The following is a 9,464-nucleotide window of genomic DNA, read 5'->3' on the forward strand; positions in this document are numbered from 1 at the left end:
ACTAGGTGTCCCTTCTGCCATGGGCAGAGTTCGCCCATAACAACCACCCCAACGAGTCTACCACCAAAACACCGTTCTTCGTAGTTTCTGGCCAGAACCCTGGTGTTCCGCTACCGCTCTCCTCGCCTTCTGGTGTTCCCGCTGCGGATGCCCTTTTTTCTGAGTTTTCTCAAGTCTGGAGGGAGACCAGAGAAGCACTGGAAAAATCCAGCATCCGGATTAAAAGACATGCAGACAAGAGACGCAGGGACCTTCCGCCATATCAACCTGGTGACAAAGTCTGGTTGTCAACTAAGCATATCCGCCTGAGGATGCCTTCTTACAAACTGGGTCCCCGGTATATTGGTCCATTCGAGGTTCTTGGACGCATTAACAACGTGTCTTACAAATTGAGGTTGCCGGCTTCACTCCGGGTTCCTAACGCCTTCCATGTCTCGCTCCTTAAACCTGTTGTTCTTAATCGGTATCGCCCGCTTCCACCTCCTGTTCCTCCACCTGTAGGGGCAGATGATATCTTCGAAGTAAAAGATATTTTGGGCATGAAAAGAGTTCGGGGGCGAACCTTCTTCCTTGTCGTTTGGAAGGGTTTTGGTCCTGAGGAGAGGTCTTGGGAACCCAAAGAGAATGTTAATGCTCCTCTTCTTTTAAAGAAGTTTTTGTCCAACCTCAGGAGGGGGAGACGTAAAGGGGGGGTACTGTCACGGCTGCGGCGGTAGCCGCCGCCGCTACAGCAGCGGCGGTGCCCGCCGCTGCCAGCACTCACCCGTCCTCCCCTCGCGCTGGTTCCACTTCCTCCTCTCTCCCGTCCTCCTGGCGCCGACGGGCCATGTGCACTCGCTCTAGGGCGCGGGCGCGCACCCTGAGGGTTCCTTAACCCTGCAGCGCCCGCCCAGAGCTGTGAGGCCACCAATGAGAGCTGTGCACAGGCTATATCAGGCGTCTCCAAGATGGTGGAGACGCCTGATTATAGTGTGCCTTGCCTGCGGTGCTCTGGCCGGGTTGCAGGAGCCTTCCTGTAACCTTCCTCCTATTCCTGCCTTGTTCCCGTCTGGCACTCTGTATCTCCGTCCTGTACCTCAGTGCCCAGTTCTGTTTCATATCCCCGTCCTGTATTCCAGTGCCCCGTCCTGTACTCGGTGTCCTGTCCTGTACTCTGTTTCTCCATCCTGAACCCCAGTGTCCAGTTCTGTGCTCCGTATCCCCGTCCTGTACTCCAGTGCTCTGTCCTGTACTCAGTGTCTTCACTCGGTACTCCAGTGCCCTGTCCTGTACTCCGTATCTCTGTCTAGTACTCCAGCACCCAGTCCTGTACTCCGTGTCTCCGTTCTATACCTTGACCTGCACTTCCTACCCCGTTCTGCATTCTATCCTCAGTCCTGTACCTTTCACTCATCCGTACCTCCTGTGAGCCGTCCCTCTTGGCACCGGCTGTCGCGGTTCTGACCTCTGCGGTCTGCCCCTAACGATCCCTGTATAGGGGTCGGGTATCACCTGGCGTGCTCGGCCCAGGGGCTCCAGATCCGCGACCCAGAGGGTCCACTCTTGGACGTTGTCCGCTCCTGAACGTCACAGTAGCAGCGGACTTACAGCGTAGAAGGTGCTGAGAGTTACGTGTATAAGATAGGAAAAGGTGTTTTCAGCTGGATCCAAACCTGTGCCATTTGTGCCAGGGAGAAGGCACCACTAGTCCAAGCATGCCCTTTCTGACTTCAGAAAAGGGGAAGGAATCCGCTCCTCTGTCCCTCCCCTCGCTTCCCGCTCTTCCCTCCTCCCGTATCTCTCTCTCCCCCTTCTCTCACCTCTCCTCCCTCATCTATCTTTCCTCCCTCATCTTTTCCCTCTCCTCTATCCTCTCCACCCTTACCTATCTTTCCTCCTCCCTCATCTCCCTCATTTTTCCCCTCTCCTCTATCCGCTCTTCCCTCACCTATCCTCCTCCCTCGTCTCCCTTGTCTTCTCTCTCTCCTCTGTCCTCTCCCTCATTTCTCTCTTCTCATCTTTCCTCTCTCTCCTCCTCCACTTCCTGCTCCTCACGCTCTCTCTCTCCCCCACCTCTCAGTTTGTTGTCACCAGCTGGGCCAATGCCAAATCCAGGCAATGAGGTGTCCCTATATTCACAGGGCACCCTCTCAAAAGTGCCAGCTATGATACTGGGAAAAGAAAGTGAAAATCTCGTGAAGGAGATAGCAGAAGAAATTTTTGAACCCCTCTCCATAATCTTTGAAAATTCTTGGAGAACAGAAGTCCCAGAAGACTGGAGAAGAGCAAATGTTGTTCCTATCTTCAAAAAGGGGAAGAAGGTGGACCCAGGCAACTATAGGCCGGTGAGTCTGACATGTATACCAGGAAAGATCTTTGAACAAATTATTAAACAACATGTATGTCAGTACCTGGATAAGAATGAAGTGATTAAACAGAGTCAGCATGGGTTTGTATCTAATAAGTCATGTCAGACTAACTTAATTTCCTTCTATGACGGAATCACTGGGTGGATCAAGGAAATGCTGTAGATATAGTATATCTTGACTTCAGCAAAGCATTTGACAAAGTATCTCATACAATCCTTATTGAAAAAATGACTAAGTATGGAATGGACAAGGCAACTGTTAGGTGGATTCATAACTGGCTTAGTGATCGGACCCAAAGAGTGGTCGTAAATGACTGCACATCCAGTTGGAAGAATGTCTCAAGTGGGGTACCACAGGGCTCTCTCCTGGGCCCTGTATTGTTCAACATCTTTATCAACGATTTAGATGAAGGAATTGAGTGTAAACTGATTAAATTTGATGACACAAAGCTAGGAGGGATAGCTAATACTAGAGAAGAGAGAGAGAGGATTCAAAAAGATATAAATAAACTCGAGCAGTGGGCAGCAACTAACAATGGTTTTTAACAGGGAAAAATGCAAAGTACTACTTCTGGGCAATAAAAATGAAAAAAGCATATACAGAATGGGAGCAATAGGGCTAAGCAACAGCACATATGAAAAAGACTTGGGTATACTAATAGATCACAGACTGAATATGAGTCAACAGTGTGATGCAGCAGCAAAAAAGGCAAATGCAATTCTAGGATGTATTAACAGAAGCATACAGTCTAGATCACGTGAAGTCATTATTGCCCTCTACTCCTCTTTGGTTAGGCCTCATCTGGAATATTGTGTCCAGTTTTGGGCACCACATTTTAAAAAAGACATCAACAAACTGGAGCAAGTTCAGAAAAGAGCGACCAGAATGGTGACCGGTCTGCAAACCCTGTCTTATGAGGAAAGGTTGCAGGATTTGGGAATGTTTATTTTGCAAAAGAGAAGACTGAGAGGAGACTTAATAGCTGTCTACAAATATCTAAAGGGCTGTCACATTGTAGAAGGATCATCTTTATTCTCATTTGCACAAGTAAAGACTAGAAGCAATGGGATGAAACTGAATGGGAGGAGACAGATTAGATATCAGAAAAAAACTTTGACAGTTAGAGTGATCAATGAGTGGAACAGGCTGCCACGAGAAGTGGTGAGTTCTCCTCCAATGGAAGTCTTCAAACAGATCCTGGACAGACATCTGACTGGGATGTTTTAGTGAATCCTGCTTTGAGCAGGGGTTTGGACCAGATGGCCCAGGAGGTCCCTTCCAACTCTACGATTCTATGATTCCTTACACAAAACACCACAGGTGGCCCCCCGATACAACAGCCAGCAGAGCCCATAGCTCGGGGTGCAGGGAGGGGGGAGGCAGGAGCAAAGGATGCTGAAAATGAGGAACCTAACTACCAGACAGAGCTGCCAACATTTACATCATCATCAACGCAGCCTCAGGAGGAAGGAACATCCACACGCAAAAAGGCAAACACACAATGTCACAGTTTCTCCCCTGATGAAAATGAAGAGGGAGCATCATACATTCAGCCCTAGGGAAAGAAACCCACAGACACCAAGTAGGCAGGGGCAGATAGAGCCAGAACCCTTACACTATGTGCCCTTCACCCTTAGTCAGGTGTTCAGTATTCTGAATAATCTGCCAGACCCGGATATGCACCCCATGCCATTCTACCGAAGAATGCAGCAGAGCCAGCATACATATACTGCAATCTGGATAGATTTCTGGTCCATAATGGAAATAAAAGCAGGTGAAGCATTCTGGCCAATCATGAAGGAACACTTCCAGCTTCCAGCAGAATTAGATGTGCACTCCTGGGTGTCAGGTTCAAAGCTAATTGAGCAGCTCAGAGAGTGGGACAAAGCCAGACCGGCAGGGCAAGCCCTCAGCCCACGTGACATGAGACAAGACAAGACAGAGTCTGTAGACAAGTTTCATGGCAGAGTGATGCAAGTATTCCAAGATTTAGGCTTCACTATTCATGATACACAGACAAATGTTGGCACAGGCCTTTGTGCATGGACTAAGAGAACCAATCAAGAAACTGCTGATAGTGGCCAGGCCTGAGTACAGGTCAATAGCAGTAGATAACCTGCTCACAGTAGCCAGAAGGATTGAGTCCCACCCAGGAGTGTGGAAGACAGCCCCTCTTATGGTGGCCACTGATGTGGAAGAGCAACCACCCCGCAAAGACAGGAGAAACATCATGTGTTACAACTGTGGCAACCTTGGCCATTTCCGGAACCAGTGCAAAGCACCCCGGCAACCCAGGACATTACGCAGAGGAACAGGCCAAGAAAGAAGCACAGTAAGCAGAGAAGAATTCTGTCCATAGGACAGAGGCAAGCCAGGTCCGCAAGACATCACGCTCCTGACATGTGAAACCCCATCAGCAGACCCAATACCTCAAATCACCCTGAAGGTGGACGGGGGTAGTCAGATCCTTCATTGTGGACACTGGTGCAGTCGGAAGTGTGATGAGACATGTGGAACTCCCCGACCCCACCTGCCTATCAGAACACTCTGTCTTGTGTGGGGATTGATGGTCAAGACAGACATTCCCAGCTTACAAGCCCCTGAGCGTGTGAACACAGCCAGGACATTCCATCCTGTTCCTGTTTATGGTGGAGACGTGCCCACTCAACCTGATGGGAGTAGACCTACTGCAGAAGCTGAAGGTGGCCAAAGTGTTCCAGGAAGTTGTGACCATGACATTTTCTCCACCCCTGATCCAAGAAGAATCAATCATGCTGGTGGCCCTACAAGAGCCTCGAACAACCGGTGAAAGCCTACCCAAGGAGGTGCTGGACATAGTACCCGAAAGCCTATGGTCCAAGGGAGACTTTAGGTTACGCCAGTGCGGGTGTCACTCAAGTCTGGAACCCCATACCCTCACAAGGCCCAACATCCCCTGTCCATCACCCACAGTCGAACTGCCTCTGACCAACTGAAGGTCTAGGTGAACCCACTGTTCGAGAAACGGCCTAAGAACTTTGGAATTGGCCAGAAATTACCCGCTTCGTGAATTGCCTGCGCTGCTTCCGGCTCCAGCGCCAGAGGATCATCTTGGACAAGATTCTGAAGGTGCTCTCTGAAGTTTATCCAGGCCCTGGACCAGAAGACAGCCACTCAGCTCTTCAAACTGGTACACAAGTACTGACCTGAGACCAAGCTGGGAGAAAGGAATGGCTGCTGGCTGGTAAAGAAGACGTCCCAGCAAAGAGACCCCCTGTGATCAGAGCAGGTGTTAACACAGTGACCGCCTTGGTGGAGAGCAAGGAAGCCCAGCTGGTCATCATCTCTGATGAAGAGGATCCTAGTAAATGGCTTGTTTTCCTTCTGGTTCTGTGCCAGAAGATGGGAGTCTCTCACGGCATTGTGAAGAGCAAGGCCAGACTGGGCCGCCTCATCCATAGGAATCGTCATGCAGTCCCAGCTTTTCTCGATCAAGAGGAAGACTGTGAAAGGAGAACTAGCCAGGTTCAGAATGGTGCATGATCTGAGGGCTGTGAATGAAGCAACCGTGTTTGAAACTCCAATTGTGCCAAGTCTGCACACTCTGCTGTCAAATGTGCCAACAACAGTGCTCACGGTGATTGATCTGTCCAATGCTTCCTTCAATGTTCCCCCTTCACCTGGATGACCAGTTCCTGTTTACGCACCAGGGGGGTGCAGAACACATCGAGAGTGATGCCCAAGAGGGCCCAGAACAGCCTTTCACAGCTCACTAAAGCATTGTCCTCCATCCTCGTCAACTTGATTGCAGAACATGCAGAAGTCATCAACATCGCTACCTGCACAGCCCTTTCCTTGTCTCCTACTCTACCTGGCAGAGCAGCAATGCAAGTTCTGGAAAAAACAGTCCAGAGGAGTCAAAAGCAAGTTACATTCCTGAGACATAGTAGTGGCCACCAGACAAAATGCTTGACAGATGACCGGAAGACCGCTGAGAAGATGGCTCCCCCAACAACTCCGAAGATGCTGCAGGCCTTCCTTGGTCTAGTTTCATACTGCAGAACTTGGATCCCTGGTGCCCCAGTCTTAATGCAGCCTCTGTACGATTGCATCAATGCAACCTCGATCCTCCTGTTGTTTGCAACCTTCATCTCGTACAGGAAACTGAAAGACTCCATAGTCTCTGCGCCAGCTCTAGGCCTCCCTGACTATGAGAAGTCATCCCGTCTTTACCAAATGGAAAAAGAAAGTCATGATGCTGGCGTCCTAAAACAGACCCACGGACGAAAATCAGAGGCCTCTAGGCAACTCAGCCCGCCTGGATCCAGTTGCAAGGGGGGCCACCTCCTGCATAAAAACAGTATTTTCAGCGCACGCCCTCCTGGACAAGGCTGCTGACGTCATTCTTGGACAACCACTAGAGATGCTCTCTCCAACAAAACATCTCTTTGCCACCCTCCAGTGTTCTCAGCTGTTGCCTGACTCTACTCCCACTCCCAAGGGGGGATGCGGAAACGTTTTCCACCGCCACTCTACTCCCACTCCCAAGGGGGATGCGGAGACCGACTCTCCAGAACAAAATCTGCAGGATACCGTAGATGGCTCCAGATTTGCAGATGATGAAGGAAGGTTCCACACGGGATGTGCAGTGACCAGCAATCAAGAAACCCCGTGGTCCAGAAGTTTGTCACCTAGCTTGTAAGCCCAAGAAGCGGAACTGATAGTGCTGACGAAGGCCTGCCAGATTGCGAAGGACAAAACTGCAAATGTCTATACCAATTCCAGGTACTCGCATGGCATAGCACACGACTTTGGACACATCTGGGCTGCAAGGGACTTCATCGCAGCAAGCGGGACAACCTTGAAGCATCATGGAGCCATCAGGGACCTGCTGGACGCTCTCCAACTTCCAAAAGCAGTGGCAGTGTTAAAAGTCAAGGCACACGGAAAACTGAACACAGTAGAGGCACGGGGTAACAACGTGGCAGACGTGGCAGCCAAAGAAGCAGTCAGAGGAATACAATATGGAAAAGTGGGAGAGGTCGTAGAGCCGGACGGCTACTACATGACGACTGCAGACAAGAAGACCTGACAAAATGACGTCCTGGGATCTGTTCAAGAAGTTGCAGGACCAGACTCCAAAGGGGAGAAGGAAAGCTGGATGCTGAAGGGACAACATATGAAGGAAAAAAGGCAAAAGCATTGGACTCCAAAACCTTGTCTACCTCAAAGCACTGGACTCCAAAACCCTGTCTACCTCAAAGCAAACCTTGTCTACCTCAAAGTATGTACCCTATGGTGGTTCAATGGGCACATGGGCCCCTGCACAGATTGAAGACGCAGATGAATGGTCTGATTGGACTCCTACCTTAACAGTCAAATTTCCCACCAGCTGTCTGACCTCCGACAAATGCAACATTGGACGAGTGGAAAAAAAGTTCCCCCACATCATCTGGCCAGAAGCTTTTCCAGTAATTAACCAGTTGGCGAAGACTACTGCAAAGAAGCTACTCTCAGAAATAGTGTACAGATATGGGGTTCCAGAAGTGATAGCGAGTGATCAGGGACCCGCATTCACAGCAAACTTGACACAAGAGATCTGGTCAGCAGTAGGGTCAGACTTAGGACTACACACTTCTCATCCCCAAAATAGCGGGAAAATAGACTAAGTGGGACACTTAAGAGCAGCATGTTAAAAAAAATTGCCAGAGAGACAAACCATGGCATTAGACACTCCCAATCGCCCTGTTTAGTGTAAGGCACACTCCCATAGGCCCAGAAAAAGCTGTCACCAATATGAAATTTTATTTGGGTCTAATCCCAGGTTAGGAGTATTTTTCCCTCAGCAGTTGACAATGCAGTATGATACTTTGTCTGCTTGTGTAATTGAATTCACCAAGAAATTTGCTAATGTCCATCCTCGAGTTTTTCTTCATTGCCAGATCCAGAATCGGTACCTGGTATGCACGCCCTGAAGTCAGGAGACTGAGTGTTGGTGGAAAAAGTTCATAAGGAGAGCACTCGATCCCAGATCTGATGGCCCTTCTCCAAGTGCTGCTGACAACACCAACCTGGAGGGAAGACGCCCACTTGGATCCACGCATCGCATTGTAAGAAAGCTCTTATACCAGAAGATACACCTGAGCCGGAATGATGCTGTGGATGCCCTACCTGACTAAATAAATTACCTACCTGATAGGGGATACACACCACTGACTACATAGACTGCTAACTAAGAGACTGATTACAATGCAATGAACCCCCGTTAGGGACAGATCTCCTGACCGCCCATTTGCGAAAGTCTGTAAGGGGAAGGGGCGTATGCACTAGGCATGCATCAGCCCACTGGCAGCATTAAAGAGTTGCAGCACTTTGGGACAGGAGCAGGATTAGGGCAAGTGATATCTAAGGGGGGATTGTGATGGAAATATATGTGTTTCATATAGATCTCACTTGCCTGCACATTGCTCTATACTGATATATGCATCTATATAATCACAGCTAACATGAACTCTATAATCAATTGCTCAGAATGACCCAGTGACCTCGTGAGCTAGCTAGCTCAAACCAGGATTGTCTTGTGATATATTTGCTAGACATGAGAAAAGAGAAAGTAGGAACAGATGTTCAAACTGATGTCTCCATCTTGCTGAATGTCAGAAAAATGGTTACCGTAAATCATGCATTGATGAATCACACTTTTGTTAGACATTTCCATATACATTCATATATTCAAACCAGCCAATAAGATAGAAGTTCAGCCTTATGTTAATTTACTAACCACTCCTTTCTGTACATAATTATAAAACCATGTATGTGCAATAAATCTCCAGAGTTCTGGTGGAATGTTATGCTGCTTTTAACAGTGTATAGCGTCTTCATTCCTTTGAGCGCTCAAAAGACTCTGTTTTAATTGGGAGCAGCCGCAGCACACACAGGGATATATCTATCCATCCAAATTTCCATAACACCACTCAACACTGTCCAATGCTTTTGCAACATCTAATGAGAATATAGCCCTACCTCTACAGTTATCTGATGGCATCTGAAGTCTAAAGAAGAGACGTATAATAATTATATTGGTAGATTTTTTTTTAGGCAGAAAGCCTGTTTGATTCTGATGTATGAAATTAGTTT

Source organism: Dendrobates tinctorius, unplaced genomic scaffold (genome assembly GCF_039654945.1).
Source record: "Dendrobates tinctorius isolate UK_male_01 unplaced genomic scaffold, ASM3965494v1 ptg000164l, whole genome shotgun sequence".
Classification (NCBI taxonomy): domain Eukaryota; kingdom Metazoa; phylum Chordata; class Amphibia; order Anura; family Dendrobatidae; genus Dendrobates; species Dendrobates tinctorius.